Source organism: Petaurus breviceps, unplaced genomic scaffold (genome assembly GCF_028583685.1).
Source record: "Petaurus breviceps papuanus isolate PSGF00001 unplaced genomic scaffold, PetGlider_PUasm1.0 209, whole genome shotgun sequence".
Lineage (NCBI taxonomy): Eukaryota > Metazoa > Chordata > Mammalia > Diprotodontia > Petauridae > Petaurus > Petaurus breviceps.
The window spans coordinates 929943-956004 of record NW_027185854.1 but is presented as its reverse complement, the minus strand read 5'-3'; the positions used below and the strand labels follow the sequence as shown (position 1 = coordinate 956004).

Genomic DNA, 26062 nt, shown 5'->3' with positions numbered 1-26062 from the left:
AGAACTCCTTGGAGGAGATAAGAAGAAAAATGCTGGGAATGGTAGATCTGAATGAGAACTTTCTTCCCATGCTTACGATTCAAGAGACTCCTGAAAGAGGACCTTCTTTAGGGGAAGAGTGCCTTATCTCCCTTAGTTTAAACTGGAATCTTAATCTTGCTCCTGGCTACTGAGCTCATTTACTCTTGGCTATTTCCTGGAATATTCTAATCTATGAAACTTCTTTAATACCTGTTTGCAGTTTTGCTTAAATAAGTGGATAAGTGTTTGCTATTTGTGATGATCTTCTGTGAAATTAATATTTGATGGGGATGGTTGAAGCTAGCAATTATAAGCTAAGGGCTAACCTCTCCCTTATGATCAATCAGTGAAGCCATTTTTCTTCTGAATCCAGACTCATACCATTTGGACAAAGATATTTGATGGGTCACAGCTAGAAACAACTGTCTGGGAGAGGGAGAAAGTGGGAAAGAAACGGGTGGAAGTGGGGAATGAAATGGTGGGTTCTCAAAGGAAATCAGAAGGGATGGAATCAAAGGCTGAACCGTAATTGTACTTCCTCTTAAAGATTTCTAGGAAGAAAGAGGCCACCTTTTTTCTTGGCAGTCAATTATCAGGTGGTAAAAGTGGGAACTCACCCACTCATTCTTTCTACCTAAAATCCACTGTCTTCCTCCTACCCAAGTCTAGCTATTCTGTTCCCACCAGTTTGACTTCACCGAATACAGAGAATTTCCCTCCTTCTTAACCTTGAAGACCAACAGGATGGGTCATAATTCTAGGTCCCAAACCATACATTTGAGAAAGATTTATTATCTCTTTTGTTGATTTGTCCCTTTAGTGCTCTTCTAGGTCATACAGTCTGGGAACCAGGCTATGATTTCTTCTTTCAATGTCAAAATGTGTCGCTCCACTGTGTGCTTCAACAACAGCCCTGAATTTATAAACATTCCAGTCATCTCTCCATGCACAGCGATGATATCAGCTCAGGACTCTGTCCTCATCCCAGCCAGAAGCAATCTCAAGGTGGTTTTCCTTCCCTTTCCTACAGATGTGCAGAAGCTTCTCCAGGACTGGAAAAAAAATGCCTTAGGTAGTCTGGGCAGCAGCACAGCCTGGGTTCCAGTTTCCTTCTGGCATCCTTCCGTTTCCTTCCAGGCCAAGTTCATGCAGTACTCCCAAAGCTGTGTCAAGGTTGTGTTGGCTAAGCCCACTGTCCCCGAAGCCTTCCCATTGGCCCTTTCAGAGGGTGGCAGATGTTTAAATTGGCAGCTGGGCTGCAGTGGGTGGAAATAAGAACATGGTGTTCCTTTACACACCCGGTCACGTACAGTTACGCATGAATCTCAACCCTTGCCAGTACTCTATGTATAGAATGAACCCCTTGCCAATTGGCTTTGAGGAGGCTTTCCGCTGGATGTAAACTTTAGGGAAATGGTTGTGAGGCAGGGGGTGTTGCTTTGGAAGGTTTGTGTGTTTTTTTGGGAAAGGAGCTGGTTTCTAACACATTCAGCTTCATCCAATTCACTGCTCTCCCTGCCTCCCCCCCTCCCCCCCACCCCCGCAGGGTTTAGGTATAGTGTAAAGAATGTTGGATTTAACATTAGAATAAACTGAATCCCACTTCTGCTACTCAGCACCTGTATGACCTTGTGTGTCCCTTCACGACACTACCTCAGTTTCCTCATCCACCTCTCAGTTTTCCTCTCGCTCCAGTGAAATAAGTCCATTGGAAACCACATTGAAACCTGATTCAATTCAAGCCTCGGGCCAGAGACTGACTTGCAGTGTGATATCATACAAGTCACTTAACCAGTCTGTGCCTCTGTATTCTCAATGTGAGAATAAGCAAAGTAGAATTTATCGAATAAAATAAGCATTTCCGTAACATAGTACAATAAAAAAGGTGATTGCACATGAAACTGCAGATCTGCTGGGTATAACTTGCTATTCCTTTCAAATATACAACAAAATTATCATGTAAATTCCTTTTTGTGTCTTCCCTCCCCTCCCCTAGTTTGCCTTAGAGGTGCCTACCTTTAGACAAATAAATACGTGTGTTTGTATGTACGTAAAATTGTTCTGCTTATCAGTGCTTTCTCTTGAGGTGGATAGCAGCTCATTTGGGTATTTCTAATAGACAAAAATGACTTTTCTCAGTCATTCTTAAGACAACATTTTGCTGTTACTGTGTACAATAATCTCATGGTTCTGTTCATTTCTCTCTTTCATGCGAATCTTTCATTTCATGCAAATCTTTCCATGTTTTTCTAAAATAGTTACACACATCATTTCTTATAGCACAATAGTATTCCATCGCAATCATAGACCACAACTTGTTCAGCCATTCCCCAGTTCATGGGCGTCCCTGTAATTTCTGGTTCTTTGCCACCATAAAGAGAGCTGCTATAAACCTTTTAGAACATATAGATTCGTTTCCTTTTTCCCCAATTTTCTTTGGAAATAGACCAAGCAGTGATATATTAAAAGAAATTTTTTTTAAAAGAGAGAATGGGGGTGGCTAGGTGGCATAGTGAATATAGCACCTGCCCTGGAATCAGAAGGACCTGGGTTCGGATCCGGCCTCAGACATTTAACACAAAAACTAGCTTTGTGACCTTGGGCAAGTCAGTTAACCCTAATTGCCCTCCAAAAAGAAAAAAAAAATTAAAAGAATGAGGAAAGTGACTTGCAGAGCTTGTCTAAAGATTGGCACCAGGGAGCAAGAATAGCATCCTTCTTAGCATATTGTATGTAGTAAGAGCACAGTATGCTGCAGTATTTGACGCGACATGATTGGGCTCCCCAGTATAACACACTTGAAGGGTTTAATTATATTTCTCCTTTCCACCTCAAAAGTACCTGAGGGGAGTAAGTGACATTATGTAGTATTTTGAGGTCCTTAGAGAAACCCTTCACACAAGATCTTTTAGTTATCATTCACTCATAAAGCCCCTCTGGAACTATTTCTCAATATACGCTCCTGGTGCCTGGGGCTCCAGAGGGCAGCTGGCTACTCTGCCCTCGAGGGTCTGGGGGTAACCTCGAGGGCTACTGCAGATTCCAGGACTATCCCTTACGAGACCCCATCTGGTTTGCTGCCCCTGCTATCCTTGGCTTCATTAGCCAGTCAGACTTAAGCAGCTTTTAGAAATAGGTATTTACTAAGATAGTTTGTTAAGAACAATTGGATCAAAATAGTTGGTAGTGAGGATTTTTGTTCAAGTCCAAGGTTGGACTCGACCTTTTCCATTCTGAGATTGTGGGATTCTATCAGTGTGACCTTATCGCTCAAATCATAAAGACTCCAAAGGACTGAATCAGCATTTAAGAAGAGACTCCAGGAAGGCATGTGGACAGTGTTAATTACCCTGCACCCCAACCCCCTTCTTCCAAGAAATATAAACTGATAGAGGAAGATTGCCCATAGGGAGTGTCTAGATCTTCAGTGTGAAGGCAACATCTGCCCAGCATTTAGATTCACCTGATGAAGTCACTTCCCAAGTAGTCTATACCTGGCCTGCTCTTTAGGACCCCCTTATGAGAACTAGCCTCAGGAAAAATCATTAAGTCAATAATGTTTCTTTCTAAAGCTTTCTTTCCCTCTCCTCTCTCTGCCCAGCACCCTCTCCTCATCCCAAGACTTCCCCTTGGCTGTCCAGGATCTGCACAAAGTAACACTAAGCAGGTCTTTAAGCTCTCAATCTTTCCCCTTCTTTCAGCTCTCATTAAAACATGCCCATGTATCCTCTGTCCTGTTCCTTTGGGGCCCCTCTGGAGAATGGCTTAATGCATTGCCTATCTGCATTTTAAGGATCCTGTTTGTTTTCTTTATATATCTGAAGATAAAGGGTTGGAGTCAGGAAAACCTGAGTTCAAATCCAGCCTCAGACATTAACTAGCTATGTGACCCTAGGCGAGTCATTCGACCTGTCTTCCTCAGTTTCCTCATTTGTTTAAAATAAGAATAATGATAGCATCTACTTCCCAGTGTTGTTGTGAGAATCAAATGCAATAATCTGTAAAGCATTTTGTAAACCATGAAATGTAAATGCTAGCTTTCTTTTCTTTTTTTTTTTTTAAAGCAATTGGGGTTAAGTAACTTGCTCAAGGTTACACAGCCAGTTATTTCTGGGTGTGGTACTAAGTATCTGAGCCCGGATTCAATCCCCAGGTCATCCCGACACTGGAGCCGGTGCTCTTTCTCGCTGTGCTACCTGGCCGCTCCACTAGCTTTATTTTCAGTTGACACTTATTTTCTATCTTTTGTACTTCCATTGAAAAAGAGAAAAAAAGAAAAACAAATCCTTGCACCAAATATGCATAGTCAAGTAAAACAAATTTCCACATTGGCCACATCCAAAAATAGATGTTTTATTTTGCATATTTTGTCCATCCCTATCAGGAAGTGGGTAGTATTCTTCATCATTGGTCCTCTGAAATCATGGTCAGTCACTGAGTTGAAAAGAGTTGTCTTTCAGGTTGTTTTGCTATATTGTGGTTATAACATAAATGTTCTCCCGGTTCTGAATCAGTCCAGACAAGTGTTCCCAGGTTTTTCTGAAACTGTCCATTTTGTCATTTCTTATGGCATAAACAATAGCATGCCATTATATTTATACACCATAATTTGTTCCACTTTTCCCAATTTGTGATTGAGTACTTTTAATGCTTTTATTTTTTTTAAAAATGGTAAATTATATGGTATCTCAGCTCCTGTATCAAGACCATCCAAATACTTCATGGTAGATATATTCTCAAATCATATCACCCAGTCCCTATCTTCATGGATTTTCATCTGTGCCCTCTGGAACTCTTCTCTATTATTAAATAATAGCAGCTCTATCCCTTTAAAGTTCACTCCTTCCTCTAAAAATCATTGTGGTCACCATCTTTGGACTTCCAGGATACTCTGCCTCTTCCCCAATGTGAGATCCTCCCAGGAAAGCTTGGATTGCTGACCTTGAAAGGGGTCCAAAGCTGCTGGTACCATGTTGTGCATCTCCCCAGCTCAGTAAGAGAAGAAGCTGTCGTGGGATTGAGACTGGATGGTAGAATTCTCTGCTAGCATGGCAGTTAAAAAGGAAAAGCTCTGGAGAAAGAACACTGAAGAGGAAGGGGTTACTGAGACTTTCCCCCAGAACACAAGGAACAGCAGCATAACTGGGACAGAAACCAAGGAGGTAACATCAGTAGCCACCCTGCTCAGACATGCGCCTTTGGGGAGACTGGAAAGACAAAAGCTAAAGGGACAAGCAAGGTACAAATAAGACTGTGGTTTTTCATCATGAGTATTAGCTCAGGCATCTGGAACACTGAGGGAAAAAACACACATGGAGGAACTGTCAGTCCTTTTCCTCTTCCCCTGCCTTACTTCAGTCAGTCCATAAGCATTATTATTATGTGGGCCAATCACTGGGCTAAGTCCTGGGGACACAAGAAAGACAAAAACCAGTCCTTATCCTCGAGGAGGGACAGCTAGGGGGCGCCATAGTGGATAGAGGGCTGGGCCTGGAGTCAGGAAGATTCATCTTCTCAAGTTCAAATCTGTCTCAGACACTTCCTAGCTGTGTGACTCTGGGCAAGTCACTTCACCCTGTTTGCCTCACCCGTAAAATGAGCTAAAGAAGGAAATGGCAAACCTCTCCAGTATCTCTGCCAAGAAGACTCCAGATGGGGTCACAAAGAGTTGGACTGAACAACACAGACTAAAGGAATTCACAATCCATGGAAACAACTATGTACAAACATGGCATAGACAGGGTAAATCAGAGATGATCACCAAAGGGAAGGTGCGGAAAGCTTCTGGGAAGGTGAGAAGTCAGGAGGTGGAGATGAGGGAGAGAATTCCAGGTATGAGAACATTTTAGGAGATGGCTTTAGTGACGGAAGATGGGCTGGGGAGAGATTTGAGGCAGGCTGATCCCCCAGCAGTGAAGCATTGAGGGCCTGCACCAGAGTCGGGGCAGTGTCAGAGGAGAGAAGGGGGCTGTATTCGAAAGATGATGCCAAGATGAAACCAGCAGGCCTTAGCAACAGCTCGGATGGAGGAGAGTCCAGGTAGTGAAGAGTCAATGATGAGCCCAAGCTTTAATTTATAGTTTATTGTTTCCATCTTGTCTGACTCTTTGTGACCCCACTTGGGGATTTTTCCTTAAAGATACTGCAGTGGTTTACCATTTCCTTCTCCAACTCTTTTTTACAAATGAGGAAATTGAGGCAAACAAGGTCAAGTGACTTGCCCGGGGTCACACAGCTAGCAAATGTCTGAGGCCAGATTTGAACTCAGGAGCATGGCTCCAGGGACTATCCACTACAACACCTGCCAAGCTTTAATATGGGGAGACAACACATAAAGGAGGTTTCAGCTACAAGTCAAAGGGCAAGGAGACCCTTGGCAAGGTTTTTAGGGTACAGCAGCAAGGTGAACATCAATATTCTCTGATTCTATCACAAATGCTTTAGATTCCCAGTTCCTCAGCTCTCTCAATTCCTATGACCTCTGTCTCCACCCTACCTCAATTATGCACAGGGGTGGTCATTTCTTAGACAGTCTCTCCTTGATCAGCTAACAGAACTTGCCCCTTGTTAGGATTTGTAGTTTCACCCTTGAGGGCTGGACCAAGTTCTTTTTGGACAATTTGGTTCCTTCCAGCATTGAAATTAATGGACTTTAATTGTCCCCTGATATGGACCAGTTTCATCCTTGTCTTAGCCAGGGTCCCCAGCAGACCTCTCCTGTTGTGCCTCTCACCAAGCTCTTGCTTTCTGCCTCAGTTCTAGCCAAGTCTTCAAGCTTATTGACAGAGCTTAGACTACAGACAATACCTTCATTCAATATTGGTACATGACTGTAATGGGAATGTAAATGTTTAAGATCTTCCCTGCCCCTAGGCTAAAGTGCACCTGGAGCCTGGGCTGGGAGGCTTGTTTTTCAGTAGATACTTTGTGATTGGCCAGTGGGTCTAGAAGGTTGTTATATTCTCTGAGCCAGGAGAAGGCTATATAAGCCCTGATGTGTAGCTTTGTTTTGGGGGCTCACTTTGAGAAGTGTTCTGTGATTTGATCAGATGAAACTCTGGGAAGCTGTTGTTGAGAACCCTGCCTCGGCTTTGAAAAATCCAGATGTTGATTTGGTATGGATGTAATGGTTGGACAGTTTGGAAAGCTGTCTACTTGATCTGTTTCTCTGTCTTGATAATTCTGTCTGTATATTCTGAAGTTCGGGGTGCTGACCTTTTCCCCTGAACAAGGTAAACGGTATATGTCTGACTGATTAAAGTAAGCTTGTTAACCCATTTTGAGTTCCTTTCCTTTATCAAAGCAGATCTAAGAACCTGTGGTGGCAGCAACTCTGAGGACGCTTGGGGTGCTTGCTGCTACAATGACACAGTTAACCATTTCAACCTTCTATCCGACTGATCTTCAATGGTTCATTTCCTTGTACTCTTCTCCCACAGTGAGAGTGGGGGGGGGAGGGGGATTTAGGATCTCATTCATGACAGATTTACAATGGAAAAAATATGTGTTTAGTTAGTGTAGTAATAAGGTGGTAATAATTAAAAATTCCTTTCCATAAATCATAGACTTGGAAAAGGAATGGCACCTCAGTGAATATCTTGTCTTCTGCCCCCTCCTTTAAAGCTGAGGAAACTGAAGGCTCAGAGAGAGTTTGCATGACTTGTTCACTACTATGGATAGTAAGCAATAAAGTAGGGATTTGAACCTAAGTCTCGATTCCAAATCTAATGTTTTATTCATTACACTATGGTGCTTTCCACCATATAGATAAATGTAAAACAAATCAGCCAATTTATTATTTTAATATTTTCTTATGGTCAATAAACATTATGACTGGAAAGAAATTCATCTTACTTACTGTCTGTCTCATCCCTATGGTAAATCATGTATTCCCTGTTACACCTCATATTGTTATTGAGCTCATATTATTCCCCAAAAGCTCTTTGAGATCAGGGAATGTGTCCATATACTATGATACCTCTTTTGAATGATTTGTTGGATAATTGATTGATTAGATTATTGGATAATTACATTAATTCATAATTGAGAATCATTCATCAATATATTCACTGATCCTGGGATAGCAGAGAAGTGACAAGAACGACTTAAAGAAGAATAGGAAATGACTTGCTTAAATGATTTCACTTTGCCTAGCCCTCAGTCCTTTGTCAGGTTTCCTCTAAGCCGAGCTCTCCATCTCCCAGCTGGGTTACTTACCATCCACCTTCCTTAGCAGCCTCATCTGAGTGCCCTTGCCTCCCCTCCCCTACTATTTCTGGGGAAGTTCTAAGGTATATCCAGATTGCCTACCCAGAGCTCATTTTGAGTCTTTATGAGGTATCTAACCTACCAAGGATCAGAGAACTTCCCTGAACAATGACTGGCCTGTGAGAGGAGCCCATGTGGCTGGACTTCAAGCTGATGTCTGTAGTAACTTCTCTAATCATTCTCCTTCCTGTGGCTGTGTACCTTGACTGTCTTTGGCCAAGCCTTACTGGAGGCTGCTGCCAATATTATAGTCTCTTAGGCCTTTTGATTCGTGTCTGCAGATGCCCTGTTCTCCACCCCATCTCCTTGCCTCCACCCTCCTAATCTTGACTTCATTTCTGGATCAGTCTTCTGCATCTGAGCTGTGTTCCACCAACATTTCCTTCAAGTGTGCTGCTGGCACCTACCACACACAGAACCATCAGCCCTGGATTTGACTCAACTTTGTTGAAACCCTTTTTCAGACACATATGTGTTATTACTTCAAATCTCTTTTCTCACCAGCTCCTTACGTCATCAGTCAGCTTTGGCAGAATCTGGTTTGCTGTAGCATGTCAGGACCTTAGATATCTTCTTGTCCTGTATCTTTTTTAAGGAAGTACTATTCAGAACCTCCAAACTCAGACCCCAATGGCAAATTTCATTTGCTAAATTTTCCATGGACTTTTGGTCACCTACTGATGTCATCTCCCAGCCTGCCAGCTCCCTCTCCTTGGCCAGCAAAAGACCAAAGTTTGGATTTCTCTCCCTATGGGTTCCTGCCTTCTGAAATGCTAAGAATAGTCACACCTTTCATGTGCCTGGTTCTAATTTTAATGTGGTTTCACTTCTATTCATTCTGATCCACCAAACTCTTTTTTTCTCTTGAACACTGACTAGGCATAAGGCACTGTGGTGGGTGCTGGTGATAGAAAGGGAGGTAAGGATATGTTTCTCTCATTAAATTTATCTCATTTAAGCCCCACAACAAGCTTGGAAAACAGATAAATCAGAGGGGATAAAAGAGATCACTTGATGAGTTAGTGGCAGGACGAGAATTAGAATCTAGGTCTCTACTCTCCATCAACTATTCTTTCCATTGTAGGCCAAGATGTCGACATAGGCTCCACCAAGTATTTTCCAGCATGAAGACATTTTTAAAAAGAACACATAATAAAGTAATGACGTAGAAGTATATTAATGAGGTGTTGAGCTAACTGTAAAGATAGGCCTCTATATATCTTGTTTCCTCTTACAAAGTGTGACAAATTTCCTCTAATAGAATTGGGAAGGGAGCTTGAGTTTGGCTGGATGAAAACTGACTATGGTCCTGGAGAGCTTTAAAGAGCTAAGCCTGCCAGCCCTGGAGTTGGGCCAAGAGTTCAAGTGAGTCCAGGTCATATAGAATCCCCTGTGCCACGGGACAACAGTGGGGACTCTATGTAGCAATGCTACTTACCTAGGAGGAGATAGTCCATACAGAAGTTTGAGAACTAATGCCTGTGAGAGAGCTTGGGGTACAGTTGAGGGAATAGAGACATTCAGTCTCCAAGGAGACACATTCATAGGAAAGCAGTCATCCAATGAGGGAAATAATTTCAAAGAGCAAGAACCTTGGCAGCAGAGAATAGAATCAATTATGTATTGAAGGCAAGCACATGAGCAGGGGCTGATTGCCTTATGGTAGTAGGAGTCTAGATTGAGAAACTGTGCTCCAGAACCCAAGAGTAGTAGCTTCGACCTGGGGAGACATGCTAGAGGGAGGGGAGCATTAATATGTGCAAGACATTAGTTATTCAGTGTGTAGAAGGTTTATTTACTCATTAGTTATTGTAATGGGAATGTAAATTTGAAGATCTTCCCTTCCCCTAGGCTAAAGTGCACCTGGAGCCTGGGGTGGGAGGCTGGTTTTTCAGTAGATACTTCTTGATTGGCCAGTGAGTCAAGAAGGTTGTTACATTCTCTAAGCCAGGAGAAGGCTATATAAGCCCTGATGTGTAGCTTTGTTTTGGGGCTCACTTTGAGAAATGTTCTGTGATTTGATGAAACTCTGGGAAACCGTTTTCCAGGGCCTCCCAGCTTTGAAACCCAGATGTTGTTTGGTATGGATGTAATGGTTGGACAGTTTGGAAGTCTGTCTACTTGATCTGTTTCTGTCTTGATAATTCTGTCTGTATATTCTGAAGTTCGGGGTGCTGACCTCTTTCCCCTGAACTAGGTAAATGATACTTATTTGACTGATTAAAGTAAGCTTGTTAACCCATTTTGAGTTGCTTTCCTTTAACAAAGCAGATCCAAGAACCTGTGGTGGCAGCGACTCTGGGGACTCTGGGGTGCTTGCTGCCACAGTTATGTCCCATGATTTAATGAGATGACACATGTAAGGGTATGGGCAAAACCTTTTCCAGACTTTAATTGGTCATATCTGTCTGTAGGCATGGACCCTAGTGCTGGAAGGGACATGTTGTTGGCATGGGTTGATTAAGAAAACACTCAACAAGAGTCTCCTAAGCTTTCAATAACACTTCTAAGAGAGTTTGAATGTTACTCATCACAACAGTCTCTAAGCACACGTGAAAAATAATATCAGTGTAGTTAGTCTCTGACCATTTGATTGATATAATCACATGCAAAAAAAGAACATATGATAAAATAATGAGGTGGAAGCATATTAATGAGGTAAGGATAGGCCTCTGTATCTTGTTTCCCCTCACAAAGTGTGACAAATTTCCTCTTATAGAATTGGGAAGGAATCTAGCCCAACCCTTCCATGTTACAGTTGAGGAAACTGAGACCCAAAGAGGTTATGTGACTTGTTCAAGATCACACAAATAATAAAAATTGAAGGTCAGATTTGCACCTATGTCTTCTGACTCTAGAACCAGGCTTTCTCCCTCCCTCTCTCCCCATAGTACTAAGCTTCTTCCTGAGGAAGGAGCCAAGAATGTCACTGAGCAGATAGAGGAGACAATGCCTTCGTCTCTGGGTCTGGTGTTTTTATCCACTACACTCATCAGCCAGGGAGAAGGGAAAACATTAGGATTTAAAAACAAGAATCTCACATCCTCAGAGATGCCTGGTAATTATTAGGCCAACAATCATCACCTAGCTTGTAGCCTACCCTTTAGAGAATCAAAAAGCCAAGTGTTTGGAATAATCACCAGAAGTAAGCATGAAGACCCTGACCAGGGACTGGAAATAAAGGCAACCAACATTTATAAAGAGCCTACTATGTGTCAGATTCTGGGGAATCTCCCATTCTGAAGGTGGAGCCCACCAAGCCAAGCCTAGGCTTGGAAAAAATGCCCAAGGGCGTTAGAAACTAGACCATGGTCAAAGGCTTACCATTGTAGGTTTCATTCAGCTCTGCCGCTAAGGTCCCTGGATCTGAAGAGGGAGTACTGAGGAGGGCTTTCTGCTTCCCTTACTGGGTGCACACCTGGGTGTAGGCCTACCCATTCTCAAGCACCCTCCATCCCCTTTGGAGGATCACAGATGACCCTTTCTCTAACACCATGTTGGTTTCTCCACCTGGGAATGATTACCTGTGATTGCTTGTGTCCTCTTTGCTTTATCTCAGAAACTCTAAATATCAACACTGACTTTTTAGATAAAGTTGATGAAAAGCAGTGTGGTATAGTGGCCAGAGAATCAGAATTGGAGCTAGAAAGACTTAAATTCAAGTCTTTCCTCTGAAGCAAAACTGGCTATATGAGCCTAGGCAAGTTAACTAATTATGATATCTAGTATTTATATAGTGCTTACTGTGAGCCTTTAGTGCTTTGCAAATATATGTCATTTGATCCTTACAACCCTGGAAAGTAGGTGCTATGATAATCCCTATTTTACAGGGGAGGAAACAGAGGCAGACAGAAGTTAAGTGACTTGCCCAAGGTCACACACCTAAACTCTCAGAGCCTTGTCTAAGAATATAAATTATGGAAAAGGTATAGACCTATCTTGGTAATAGAAATTTCCTGACCTGGAAGTTCCCTATATGAATGAAATCGTGGATCCAGTACCTTTTGTTGTCTTTCTTGGGTACTTAAAAGCACTTTACTTTCTACCAGAATATTGGTTTAAGTGTCTTATCTCCCATCTCAATCACGTTTGTATCTTTCTTGGCAAAAGCACTGAATCTTTCACAAAATGGGAATACAATAACAACTGAATGAATCGGTGGGTTAACAATGACCCTGCTGGTGCCCTCCTTCCTAAAAGTCTCCCAGGGAGTTGCTATAAGCAAGTGACTCTAATCCCCAGGAACTGCCTGTAGAAATGCTGCCCTTTTTTTAGGGCCTGCTCCACTTTCACTTCTCCCTTCCTCCCACTCCTTTCCTTCTCATGCTTTTCTTTTGTAACACCCTCTCTGGGATACTTGCTCTCCTGAGTCCCCAGAGGGTGGCTGCCCTCAGGATTTAGGGAGTGACATTATGAGTGGCTGGTTACTCCTACCAGGAGCTCACAAGCCCCTATTAGACCCAGGCTGGGGAGCTAGGTGGCACAGTGAATAGAGCACAGGCCCTGGAGTCAGGAGGACCCAAGTTCAAATCCAGCCTCAGACACTTAATACTTACTCACCACGTGACCTTGGGCAAGTCACTTAACCCCAATTGCCATGCCCTCCAAAAAGAAGCATAAATTAAAAAAAAACACCCAAAAAACCCATCCACCAGTAGTCTTGTTGTTGTTCACTCATGACCCTGTGGACCATACTGTCCATGGGGTTTTCCTGGCAAAGGTGCTGGAGTGGTTTTGCCATTTCTTTCTCCAATGGATTAAGGCAAACAGAGGTTAAGTGACTTGCCCAGGGTCACACAGTAGTGTTTGAGACCATATTTGAACTTAGGTCTTTCTTACTCCATCCTCTAAGCCATTCGGCTGCCTTAATTAGCTTTTAGCAAACAGATTTGCCAGGAGGGTATAGTAAAAAGAGTTGGTACAAAACAGGAGCATGCCATAGCACAAACATACAGAGCACAGATGAAAAGAATAGGCTCAAATTTAAAGTAAATTGATAGTGAGGCACACAAATGTGGCAAAGAGAAACTGGCACCAGTTCCTGGTAATGCAAGACCTGGAAGTTCATCTGCTCTTTGTAAAATCAAAGAAAAACATAAAATTAAATTAAAGATTTCACAGATTTTGAGCTAGAAGGTGCCTGAGAGGCCATCTAGCCCAACATTCTCACTTTACTGAACCACAAAGAGGTTACATGACTCGCCCAGGATGATTACAAAATTACTAAGAGGCAGGATTTGAACCCACATCTTTCTGATTCCAGATCCTCTGTTCTGGCTCCCCTTGGGAGCAACATCTTTGCTGGGCAGGTTGCTTGGCAGGGATCCTGGGATCTGTTTTTTTTTTCTTTATTTCAGAGCCAACCTTCCTTTATACCATAAGGGAAGGATAATGTGCCCTGACACTATTTCTTCTTTCACCTGACATTTCAGGAATGGGAGAAAGGTGAAACTAGTAAGAGATGCTGCAGAGGTGAAATCGACCAGAGATGCTGCAGAGGTGAAATCGACCAGAGATGCTGCAGAGGTGAGATTGACAGGACTAGGCAACAGATTGGATGAGGGGTGAGTGATAATGAGGACTCGAGATGTCACCTAGATTTGAGCCAGAAGTACTTGAAGGATGGTGTTATGCTCTACAGTAATAAAGAAGGTAAGGGCGAGGGCTTGGGGAGAAGGATAAGGAGTTCAGTTCTGAACATGTTGAGTTTAAGATGTCTAGTACACATCCAGTTTGAGATGTCCAATAAGCAGTTAGAGATGCCAGACTGGAGGCTGGCAGAGAGGTTGGAGTTGGATACATAGGACTGAGAATCATCTATGTAGAGATAATGGTAAATGACTTCATTGGAGATAATACTATGCCACAAAGTGGTATAATATAGAGGGAGAAGAGAAAAGGGCCCAGGACAGAGCCCTGTTAGACATCCATGGTTAGTGGGTGTTACTAGGATAACCTTGTCTGATACCCGTCACAGTGCTCAGAGAAAATGAGAAAGACTTTGCATTTTGGGTGAATGCTCTGTGGTAGGACATGGACAGCCATCTGTGTCCTGGACTATGGATCCACCTGAGCATCTCCAGAGCCCAGCCCCAGTTAGAGGCACCTCCTCACACATAGTTGTGACTTAGCAAAATCTCACTGGACTGGAAGGTGCCAAATGATCCTTGGGGATGAGCTCCTCCCCCTCCCCCTTTGGACTGTCTCTGAGTCTATTTTCTCCCCACTCCTAGCTTAAAGCACCTTCCCTGCCTCTTGCCCCATGTACAAAATTGCTAGTCACAGTTCTGATAGACCCAGGCATCTCTGTTTCCCCGGGATGAGGGCAGCATCACAGAGTACTGTTCCCCTCTTCCTGGGCCACGGTCATGGGAAGAGATGGCCTGGGCCCCCTCCCTCCTTAGGTCCCTCCCACAGAGCTCCCCTTATGTCAGACAAATTTGCCCTTTGGCCCTTGGGTCAGCTCCCTGGATTCTCCTTTCTCCTCATTCTCTGCTTATAGAGAGAGTTCGGTCTTGTCCTTTTGTCCAGCCTTTACAATGTACATTTCTCTCCAGTGAATTACAACAGAGAATTTTCTGCTTGTGCTGTAGTCAATTCAAGATGTCCTGGCCCCAGGCCCTCATTCTCCTTTGTGAAAAAGGCAAAGGCCCAATTGTTTAGCAACAACTTTCTCCTACCACAGGAAAGTCCCTTTTCCCTCTCTCTGAGGGCCCAACTATTCCTTTCACTTGACCCCTTGTTCCTGAGAGAGGGGGGAATGGGGTGGGGCTGGGGGGTGGGTCGGGTTGTATTAGGGCTGCCAGTTTCTCTTCATTTCCCATCATGTTCTGCTCATTTTTGTACATTCCCTGGAGAGGGGAGGGAGGTGTTTTGAATTGGCTAGAACAGTTTGTAAATGACAAGTCATTAGTAGGGTGTTATTTGAAAGCCCTGGCCAACATGATTCAGGAAACAAACATAACCTGGATGATCTTTCAACCTGTTGGTACCATTTGCTAGGGGGCTGCCTACTCCCTGAGCAGCCTGCCAGCTGGACCCAGTTCCCTGATTGCATCATAAGCCTCATGCTTGTCTAAGTTAAGCACTCCGTAGGCCCTTGTCCAGAGGATCAACCCTCCTGGAGAAGGGGCCAGCCAACCCCACCAACTGCCAACCAACTTGTCACCCACAGGGAAGGTAAATCAGCCTAGACAAGACAGCAAGGTACCTTTAGGCAGAGACAGGAGCAGACATGTATATGTCAGGCAAGTCAAACTGTCTCAACTCCTACTTTCCCTTGTACCCAATGAACCCAAGAGCCCCAGAAAGAGCAAGAACTCCCAGAACAGCAGCCCTGCTTCCAGTCCAGGTCCTACAGCCATCATTCAGAGGATCAAGCCTCCTGGAGTTGCTGTGTCAAAACTGCTTCTGCCCAGGCTTGATAGCATGTGCCATTTGTCCCTGCTGCTGGGAAAGCTGCTGGATCCCTTGAGCTAAGGAGTTCTGAGCTGTTGTAGGGTTAATGCTGATTGGGCATCTACACTGTCTGATATGAGGAAGGGGCATCTGAGAGACCTTTCTCCATTTAGGAGATATGACTATTGAAGAAACTATTTTCCCAGATAGTATTAATTTGGAAATGGGCATAAATAGATTTTTTTTCTATTATTTTTTCTTTGAAATTCTGTCCTAATTAAATATTTTGCTATTTCAATGTATGATTTCCAATTGGTCTGTCGGTACGGTATGGTAGAATTTAGATTGTTTGAGATTCGAGTCAGAGGAAGTAAGTTATCATCATCCAAAATATTCCCATGTATTACCCTGAAGAGTCTTAACCATCATCAAGTGGCAAACCTAACATATAAACCATGCTGTACAAACCCTGAGGCAAAACCTTGTTGTGGGCTCCTGCCCTCCCTCCTTTAATATGTTTGTTTGTTTTTGGAGGGGGGAAGGTAGGGCAGTTGGGGTTAAGTGACTTGCCCAAGGTCACATGGCTAGTACATGTTAAGTGTCTGAGGCTGGATTTGAACTCAGGTCCTCCTGACTCCAGGGCTGGTGCTCTATTCACTTCACCACCTAGCCAACCCCCTCCTTTAAAATGTAAATAGATTCTGAATCTAAATGCAGCTAGAGATAACTTATGTGATTCCACCTCTAACTATAAAGGAATCAGACCAAAGTTTCTACCTGAAATTCTCCAAAGGAATATTATCCATAAACTTTATAATTTATATCGAAGGTGATAAAAGTTTTGATGGAACTTGAGAAAATAGAGAACCAAACAGCATGATGGATCTCAGTGTTTTACAGGCCTCATGAACCCCTCCAGCTGTCTTTCATAATGACTATTAGACATAAACCTTGTGTTCATTCTTTTTTCCAGGCGACCTCATACTTATTCTTCAAGTGCAGATCAGGGGAGAGACTCATTTTTCTATTCTGTTAAAGAAGAAAAATGTGGGCTGGAGGAATGTGGTGTACTGTGTTGCCTGTGCATGGTTGGAGTATGGACTGCATGACTTGGTATGCTTGAGCCCCTGTGGCCCACACTCTATATAACCTATGACAGATGCTTCTAGGCTCAGTGGCACTGAGTTACTGACCTGTTTGAAATTATTTAATTATACTGTTTTATACTATCCCTTCCAGGTTACTTTCCCAACTCACGTTGGACTGGCAGGTTGGGGCCATAGAGGGCAACTGATTATTTCTCCCCTGAGAATTCTAGGGGGCAACACCGAAGGATTGTGGTTTTCTTTTTCTCTTTATTTTCTGGGGGTGGGGGGTGAGGTTGTGACTTACCAATACCATTTATATGAGCCCCCATCTGGTGTCTTGATATAGATTAACCAGTTAATACTTCCCTAAAGTCAATTAACCAATTAACATCAATTAGCTTTTACAAAGGCAGTCTTTACTGAGAAGGTATAGCAAGGAGTAAAGCACAAAAGCATGCCCCTCTCCCTCCCTCCACTCCCACCCAAAGTCTGGGAACATTCTAGTACAAGGACGTACAGATTCCAGGGGTTAAATACGCTGTAACTTAGAGTATGTGGCAAAAGGGGTAACTTACAGCTCCCAATTGGATGCAACCCCTTTCTCCTTTCCTAGAATCTTCATGAAGTTCCCTTTTCTAATAAATATTCTCATCTGATACCTTCCCTGTCAGAGAAAAAGTGATGCTCTCTCCAGGCTGGGCTGATGCTGCTCCTTCACTAGGCTGGTCTTCCATTGGAAGGTCAGATTCCAACCCTCTGGATTTTTTATCCTCTCCTAAGCCAATGATGAAGCATTTCCTGGATGGCTTTATCTACTTTCATTCAATCATCCAAGTATTTCCATTCTCCCAAATTGATTTAGAACTTGTTTGCACCTAGCCTGTGCCTTTAGGGTTTAACATTCGGGGGAACCCCATCAGTTTGTTCAAGTGAAGCCTTCTCCCAAGATAGCCATGAGAATAAGTGAGGAAAGTGCCTGGGAAAGACTGTGCAGCATATTCCTACCTTTCCTTCCTTCCTTCTATCAAGATGGATGGATATGAGGGACAGATGGTCAGGATGATGAAGGAATTTGAGTTGATGCCATATGGCTTGAAGGAACTGGGAGAGTTTACCCTGGAGAAGAAAAGGCTTTGAGTGAGGGGCATGATAACCATCTTCAAATATTTTAAGAGCTGGCAAGTGGAAGAAGGATTAGGTTTATTCTGCTCGGCCCTAGAGGGTGGAACTAAGCCAATGGGTGGAAATTGTAGAGAAGGAGATTTCTATTCAATATAAATAAAAAAATTCTAAGAAGTTCAGCTTTTGTGGAGATAGGCTGTCACAGACAGACTATCTGCCTAAACTCTCATAGTGTCGTAGACAGTCTGTTGGCCCAGAAAGGACCAGAATGACTTGCCCAAAGTCAAACTGACAGTAAATAGCACTGTGTTACTATAGGAAGATCTCTGGCTTTGGCGTCAGAGAACCTAGGTTTGAATCCTTCCTCTGTCATTTAATCAAATCACTTGCCTCTTCTGGGTCTCAATTTCTCCAACTGCAAAATGTGGGCTTTGGGCTAGATGGCCTTCCAGCTAAAAATCCACAAAACTATGAATAGCAGAATGAGAATTTGAACACTAGCCTCCGACCCCAAATTCAGCTTTCTCTCTACTGTTCCTCCCTGGAAATCCCTTCTTGTTAGAGCCCAGTTTAATTTCAAGAACTATCCCCCTTTTGGATTAAGTCCTTGGCCATAGGTCATAGATCCAGAATTGCCACCACTTTAAGTCTTTATCGGGGATTACCTCCAATGACCCCACCATTTTGAAAAGCTAAGGTTCTCATCAGTTGAATGTAGATAGAAGAAATTAATTCTAGAACAGATCCCTACACTGACCTCATGGCCCCTTGACACCTTATCTCTTCAATGTCCCTAGTACAAGGTCCAAAGAAGTTGGTGGAGGCTTCCAGCAAAAGGCAGAGGTTGGATGCTGTTTTGAAAAAGAGGACCTTGCATCTTTCCAGCTGTACAGTAAGAATTCCATCTAATGCATCATGTCGTCCGAGACATCTCGCAAGAGGAGGGTCTAATGTATACACATTCCGCAGGATTCCGAGTTATTTACATCCAAGTCATTTTGTTTGCTCTGTTTGGACAAGGAATTCCTTGGTAGAGAAACAGAAGTGCCCCCTGGTGACCTATAGAATAAATTTTGGTAAATTTAATGGCCAGCGACTAAGCTTCTGACACATATTTATATAGATTTTTCTTTGATGCTGAATGATAAACAGCCACCTCAGAGTTCAAACTTAAGGCACATCCTTAATTGTGCAAAACGGTATCATTTCAGGACTGTTTTCAATATTGGATTCTTGCCTTAGAATCTCATCCTCTTCTGTGTCTCTATCCTTCTAACCAAGAGAGCAGACCTTCTTTTTTTTTTTAATTTTTTTTTTTTTTAAAGCAATCGGGGTTAAGTAACTTGCTCAAGGTTACACGGCCAGTTATTTCTGGGTGTGGTGCTGAGTGTCTGAGCCCGGGATTCGATCTCCAGGTCTTCTCAACACTGGAGCCGGTGCTCTTACTCGCTGAGCCACCTGGCCACCCCCAGACCTTCTTTTTCAATCATGATTTTGTTCTCATCTTTGTATTATTCTTGGTGTCTAGCATAGTAGCTTGCACACAGTAGATGATTAATAAGTATTTGTTGGATTGAATCACCTAGACCTCTCCTTTGTCTCAGTCATTAAACTTATCTATGAATGTGTGACATAAGACCTAGCATTATATAACATTTTATGGTTTGCAGCATGGTTTACATATATAATCTCATTTGAGACTCACAACTACCCTTTGAGATAATTGCTATTACTATCCCCATTTGACGGATGAGGAAACCGAAGCAGAGTGAGATTAAATGACTTATTTAGGTCACATAGTTAATAAGTATTTGAGGCCAGATTTGAACTCCTGTCTTCCTGTCTCCTACTTCAGCACTCTATCCACCCAACCTCTGTATTGTGTCTTCCCTAAAGCATATATATATATCACAGAATTTCAGGGGAGGAAGGTAACTCAATGGTCATCTAGTCCAACCCATGTCCCAAACAGAATCCTTCACTAGGAAATATCCAACAGGTGGTCATCTGGCCTCTTTGTAGTACTCAAGCAAGGGAGAACCCAATACTTCCCATGGCAGTCCATTCCCTTAAGGACAGTTGGAATTGTGAGTATATCTCTAAATGCTTGTTAATTGGGGAAAAAAAGAATTTACAAAGTTACATATAAAAATGGCAAATACAAAAAAAATCCCAAGTAAATAAACACAAGATAATTTTATAATTAGTAGCTTTGGGGATCAGGAAAGGCATTTGATCTGAGCTTTGAAGAAAACTAGGAATTCTAAGAAGGAAAGGCAATGAAAAAATGTCCAGTGGGAGGGCCTGTATGAAAACACAGAGAGAGAAGATGGAACATCACAGGAAAAGGAGAGCAACAATTATCTAGATGTCCCCCATCATTCCCCATCCTGTTCTACACTTATCTGCTGGACATATTGTATTTACCGCCTTCATCTTCCAAGAAGAAATGTAGCTGCCTAGCTCCCCTACAATTATTCTGGGAAAAAACCTGACGTTTGCACTCCAATGGAGAATGATCAAAAAATCCAATGATAATCTATGTAGTAAGTAGTTCTTCCACTCAGGAAGTGAACAAAAAGTCATCGGCTCACAAGCGATAAAAATGGTAACCACCAACAAAGCAGGGTAGGCAAATCCACAGCCTCCTCCTATGACCAGGGAAGAGTCAACAGGTGTAGTCTGCAGGGTTCTTTGTCCAGAGGCAGTGTAAGTAAGAGAAAGCTCCAAGGCAATTATAAACCCACAGTGAGGCCTGAGGGAGTCCCAGGGAGGAACAGGTACTTGTGCCAGGGTATGCTGACCAATGTCACCTCAACTGGAGCTCAGGGCTGTGAGGTATTTATAAAACCCAGTCCTGAGACTCCATTGGGGACCGTGAAGATCTAGCTCTCTGACCTTCAAAGATCCAGAGGTGACTAATACAGGGAAGGGGCAGTCAGTGCGGGAACTCAGGTGACCCAAGGAAAGACAAAGCTTAGCCTACCATGCCCTCCCAAAAGGGCAGCAGTAGACTCATACTGGTCCTGGTATAAAGAAACAATTCAGGAACTACAGGTGATGGGGAGAGTAAACCAAAGAAGATGTTGGTCAGAATTTAAAAAAATCATTGCAAACCCGCTCCCCTCCCCCCCAAGTAGAGAGTAATTGTAGCAATTGCAAGCAAAGACTCAAAGGGCAAAAAAATCCTATTTTCCACAAGAAAATAGTGTATGAATACCTAACATAAATGAAGCAGGAGATAAAAGTAAAATGAAAGCCTTTGAGGAAAGAATTGAAAAGAGAATAGTTTTTTGGGGGAAAAAAGTGGTAAATCTTACCCAAGTAACAGAGCCCCTGAAAACAAAAACAGATGAAATGGAAACCAATTTTTTCACAAGGCAGCAAGAAATGTTAGAACAAAACCAAAAACCTGAAAAATAGAAGAAAATATGATACCTATTGTTAAAAACAACTGTCCCAGAAAACAAGTCAAGAATAGTTAATTTAACAATCACTGGTTTGCATGAAAGACATTATTTTAAAGTAAGTTCCATATTACCGCCTAATTTCCTGTTGAACATTTCTACTTAGATGTCCTATGGGCATCTCAGATTTGACATGTTCAAAACAGAACTCATTATATTTCTTCCCAAACCCATTCTTCTCCAAACATCCTCATTTTTGTTAATGGCACCACCATTTTCCAAGTCACTCAAGTTCATAACTTTAGAGTAATCCTTGATTCTTCCATTTTTCTCAACCCCCATATCCAATCAATGGGCTGCTAGGTGGCACAGTGGATAGAGCACCCAGCCTGGAGTCAGGAAGACTCATCTTCCTGAGTTCAAATTCAGCCTCAGACACTTACTAGCTGAGTGACCCTGGGCAAGTCACTTAACCCTCTTTGCCTCAGTTTCCTCATCTGTAAAATGAATTGGAGAAGGAAATGGCAAACCACTCCAGGATCTCTGCCAGGAAATCCTCAAATGGAACCACAAAGAGTTGGATATGACTGAAATGACCAAACAACAATTCAATCTGTTGATTTTACCTATGCGCCCTCTCTCACATTTGTCCCTGACTCACTAGTCTATCTTTTCCTTGGTTCAAGCCCCCATTCACCTCTTGCCTGGACTATTACAATAGCTTTCTTTCTTTCTTTCTTTTTTAACCTTTTTTTGGAGGGGGCAGGGCAGAGCAATTGGGGTTAAGTGACTTGCCCAAGGTCACACCGCTAGTAAGTGTTAAGTGTCTGAGGCCAGATTCGAACTCAGGTCTTCCTGACTCCAGGGTCAGTGCTCTATTCACTGAACCACCTAGCCACCCCTACAATAGCTTTCTAAGTGGCATCCTTGCCTTCCATTCTCTCCTCTCCATTCCATGCTCCACAGCTGCCAAACTGATATTTTTATAACACAGATCTACATTACTCCACCACTAAGAAATGTTCTGTGCCTGAGTTTAAATCACTCTCAGATTCTTACTACCTGGGTGACCCTGGGCAAGTCACTTAACCTCATTTTCCTCATCAATAAAATGGGGATAATAATAGCACCTATTTCACAGGACCAAATGAAATAATATTGACTTTAAAATGCTTAGCACAGTGCTCAGCACATACAGGCACTTAATAAATGTTAATTGACTTTACACTTATTAACTTTATTTTTGTAACATTCTTAAGATCACATTTTATCTTCTAATTGTCTATAATGCCCTCCATCCAAAAGTAGTTTTACTTAAAGTCATAGAATTTTAGATCTGAAGGATCATCTATTTTAACCCCTTTCTCCCCATATCCTAGATGAAGAAACTGAGGCCAAGAAGGGTAAAATTATTTATCCAAGGATACACAGATAATTAATGTCAGGGTCTGGACTGGAATTCAGATCTTCTGACTCTTAGTCTGCTGCAGTTTCTGTTCTATGAGGCACTCAATAAATATTTGTTGCATGTAGGAATAATAATTTTCTGGATCCATGATTTCATAAAGGTAGGGAAACTCCCTCTATCAAAGCAAATAGACAACTGTTCTTTGACTTAAAAGTCTCAGAAAGTTGTCTGGGAATTTAAATGATTAGTCTAGGGATCCACAGCCAAGATGTATTCAAGGCTAGACTTGAAACTAGGTCTTCCTGATTCTGAGGTCAACTCTGTTTTTTCCCTGCCCTCGGCTGCCATGAATGAATAAATGAATGAACGAATGATTTAAATAAACTGGCTAAAACTGAATAATCTGTCAGTCTTCAGCATAACTGAAATTGGGAGGAACCCTTAACCCCTCAAATTTTGGTGTTTAAAAAAATGCTCTAATTGATTATTAGGAATCCCTAGAAAATTTCCTTTATTGCTTCAGCACACAACCTTCCATGCCAAATTCTCTCTCACTTGACTCCCTCCTGAATCATCCTGGCAGTTGGTGCATCTCTGCAGTCGTTGCAGAGATTATTGGAAAACGATTCTGAAGAATGTGTGGCCCCACTATGGAATTTACTTTGGCTGAGACCACTCTCTGTTTCTTTGCTGTCATGAGGTCAGGCCCAGCATTTTAGCATCTTTCTGAATAGGAGGGAAAAACCTGAAGCCTCAGGCCCTCTGGGTCCCTGGTCTGGTGCTCTGGCCCAACGGAGGGAACAATTCCAAGTCTGTAGCACCCAGAGCCCACAGTGACCTCTGGGGCCAGCCAGGAAGCCAGAGGGAGCCCTCATTTCTGCAATGACATCAGAGGCAGAGGAAGACCCTGACCCATGAAGAATGACTGAATGGACACTTCTTTTCCCTTCTTAATGGCCTGTTGAGGGATTTTAAGTGATTTTCCTCTAGCCTCCTGGGGCATGATATGATCAAGTCTATAACCCAAGACCTGGGTAACCCATAGACTACGAGGGGGAAGGAGGGAGCACTGGAACAAAGAAGGCAGCCTTCTTATCTCCACCCTATTACCTAGCACAGAGCTGTTCACCCAGGAGCTGCTTAATCACTGTTAAAGTAAAACAGATTACATTGAATATAAGCTATTAAATCAAAACTGGGGGACCCAAACTGAGGAGATAGTTAACATTCACCTTAAGAGACTTGTAAAGTACTTTACGTAAATTAGATCACTGTATCTTCAACACAACCCTCTGAGACAGGGGCCATGTTGTCCCCATTTTATATGGATCAAGTCAGGTCAACTAACATTGATTGTATGTATCAGACATTGTACTGAGCACTAGGAATACAAAGAAAGGGGGGAAAATAGTAAAAAAAAATACTTCCTGTTCTCACAATCTAATTAAGGAGATGATATGCAAACAGCTATGTACAAACAAGTTATGTACAGGAAAAGTTGGACATAATCTCAGAGAGAAGGCACTAAGATGAACTCCTAGAGTTAACCATTAACTACCATACTTAGAAGGCAGCTAGAGTGGAGTCAGGAAGACCTGAGTTCAAATCCAACCTCAGACACTCACTAGCTGTGTGACCCTGGACAAGTCACTTAACCTTTGTTTGCCTTAATCCACTGGAGAAGAAAATGGCAAACCATTCCAGTGTCTTTGCCAAGAAAATCTCATAGACTACATGGACCACAAGCTCACAAAGGGTCAGACGTGACTGAACATTAGGTGGCTTGCCTAATCTCTCTCAAACTGTTTCCTCAACAACTAAAGTTAAGTGACTTGCCCAGAGTCACATAGCTCAAACTATCTGAGTATCTGAGGTTGAATTTGAATTCATGTCTTCATGACTACAAGTTCAGTACTCTGTCTAGTATGTTGTGTTGTTCAGTCACATATGACCCTTTGTGAGCTTAGATTAAGTCTAGGATACTATTGATCACACCACCCACCTACCTTAAATAGCATTTACCCTTCTCTTTTAGCATTACAGAATCTTAGAGCAATATAAAAAGTCACCTAGTGCAGGGATCTCCTCTGTAACAGCCCTGGCAAATGGCCCACCAGTCCTTATTGGGATCTTTCTAGGTACAGGACACTCACTACCTAACAAAGCTCTAATCATGAAGTTCTGCCTTATACTGAACTGAAATCTACCCTCTCGTGAGCAATACATGTTCCTGTCCTTAAACCAGCCATGAAACTCATGCTGCCTTTGGAAAGCAGATGTGCATAGTTACTTAAACATTGACAACATATGAAAATCACCTGCTATTATTGAGAGAGAGAGAGAGAGAGAGAGAGAGAGAGAGAGAGAGGTGTGCAGTCTTGAGTTACACACATTTGTTGCTGATAGTGCCTGTCCAGGACATGAGCTCTGGTGGTCTGATTCAAGGGATCAGCTGCATGCTGTCATCTGGACCTTCTATCATGGCATGTTTTATTTTTAAAATATTGTTCTTGATATCTTTTGTGCTTACATCACCTATATTTCCCAATAAATCACTTTCCCCTCTGGAAGATCAACTCCTTATAACAATGGAGAAAAAATAAGGAAAAGAAAGCTTGGCAAAGATAAAAAATGCATTGAAAAGTCTGACATTATACTCAGTGTTGGGCACTTTCTTTGTAAAGAGGGCTGGGATGGGAGATGTTATGGCAATTTGAACTCAATTAAAGTGAGGTCTAAAATGAAACAGTTAATGGAAAAAGTCCAGCCAGGATTGTTGCCAGGACTCTGGAGAGGGTGGTCTTTGGATCAGAGGAAGGAGGAAGAAAGGGATTCATTAAGGGTCCTTCTAAGAGACCACCCTTCAGCTTCAAGAACCCAGTCCCAAAGAGTTCTCCAATCACATCCGGGAGCTGAAAGGTGATGGACTTTGTACGGAGGGAGCAGCTTCTCACTCACTCACTGATGTCATAGTCAAGGAGAGTCTAGGTATTGAAAAGGGAAGTCTGGCAAATCAGATATGGTACAGGTACCAAGGAGGTTCTAGAAAAAGACAGTAGGGGAGGGTGTGCATAGTACCCGGTGCCACCACTGAGATACAGGAGCCTCAGGGAGGTCCACAGGCTCAAGGTTTTTAAGAGGATCACAGCATTTATGGAGGTCCATTTTCTTTACATCCTACTTTACCTTCTACCTCCATTGACCCCTCCTTTGTGACTCCCTGAAAATAATTAAGCAAAAAGCCACCAGGGCAGAAACTTTGTTTGCCAACATACACCATGTTCTGTTGTTGTCATACCTCATCTGTCTAGTAGGAAGTCAGTCAGTTAATAAGCATATATTAAGCACCT

The 26062-nt window shown here is 42.6% G+C and overlaps 1 long non-coding RNA gene across 1 annotated transcript in view; it reads right to left on the bottom strand.

Moving 5' to 3' along the window:
• Positions 1-4355: 4355 nt before the first annotated feature.
• The window catches only part of LOC138165482 (uncharacterized), a 23254-nt gene continuing 1547 nt past the window's right edge, over positions 4356-26062 (bottom strand). The window contains exons 2-3 of the long non-coding RNA XR_011169368.1: positions 17781-17891; positions 4356-5106 (exon numbers count right to left, since the gene is read on the bottom strand). This is a non-coding gene — a long non-coding RNA (uncharacterized lncRNA). The remainder of the gene's footprint in view (positions 5107-17780; positions 17892-26062) is intronic.